The sequence below is a fragment of the Penaeus monodon genome, chromosome 20 (assembly GCF_015228065.2).
Source record: "Penaeus monodon isolate SGIC_2016 chromosome 20, NSTDA_Pmon_1, whole genome shotgun sequence".
Classification (NCBI taxonomy): Eukaryota; Metazoa; Arthropoda; class Malacostraca; order Decapoda; family Penaeidae; genus Penaeus; species Penaeus monodon.
In genome coordinates this window covers 38,568,707-38,570,035 of record NC_051405.1, presented here as the reverse complement: position 1 = coordinate 38,570,035, position 1,329 = coordinate 38,568,707, and positions in this window count along the sequence as shown.

Sequence of the window (1,329 nt, the reverse complement as noted above, 5' to 3'; positions counted from 1 at the left end):
AGGAAAAATAAGTAAATAAATCTACCAAAACTTGACGCTCAGTCCAATGCTACAGTGCCATTTGAGTTATACATACGACCGAGGGAGGTTCTGAAAGAGGTTACGACGTGGTACGAATGCAAATAGAAGGATGAGACTTCGGAAGTCAATTGGAGTTTTTGAAGCAACATTTAAATGGCCCGACAACTTCACTGCGATTAATGAAAAACCTTCCTTGAATGTCTTATACGTGTATTTGATGTCAAGTATTGTTGTTGATAATGCTTGGTAGGAAAAAGCCAATAAAAACAAAGGATCGTACTCTCAGATGTAATTGTTTAGATTATTTAAGAATCTTAAAAACGTTCTCTTTTTATGCTGAACAAAACAGGATGAACACAAGCACCTAAAATGTACGCTGGAGTAGGTATTAAGCTTTTTTTTTTTTACTAGTACTTTGCTATTTATAGTGTTGTATCCCTTACAGTGTCATGTAACATTATATATTGAAAGTGTATGAAGTCTAAGCGAAAGACATTCATAATAAATATGATTACAATCCAGTTTTCCCATAATTTTGAAGCAAGAATACTCATTTCTCCGCTATTGAAATACCTGATGAAAGACATGAACTTTGTAGAGAAGTTTTAAAGTGAAGTGTTTGGAAGGTAATGGCTAATGACATTGCAGGCCACAGTCAGGAGTATGAGCGACTAATTAGGGATTTAAAGAGTATGTGCGTGCTACTGACACTTTAGTATCAATTCACAAACGAGGGAAGTAAGAGAAGGTACAAAGAGAAATATGTATATATTGTAGATATTTATGTAGATAATCTGTTTTGCATGACTTTTTATCCTCATGTATAATTTGTAGTAGTTGTATGAACTCCAGTATATTAAATCCTTATTTTTGAGCATAAAGTTAATATATTTCTTAATTATTAACAGTTACCGGCAAAAAAAAAACATGTAAATACAGGGGAACTAAAACAAAGAAAGAGACATTACATTTCTCGAAAGAAAGAAGATCAAAGGAATCGAAATTATGTCACTAAATAATTCTTTAAGAAATTAATATTTATTGAGATACACTGCTGTGCAATAACTATAAAGCCATTTTGATTAAAAAAAAAATATCTGTAAACCCACGTCACCCCGAAAAAATCTTTCTGTCTGTGAATATTGAATATTGAAGAAGCTGAACGTCTGTGTCAATGAATAATCGCTGCAAATTATTCTGATATTTAAAACCACTATATGTATAGGTACTAAATGTGAGCATTTTCTCTTGCCTTTAACACTCAAGTAAATATCATAATCATATCTCCGATGCCTTTGAGTATTTGTA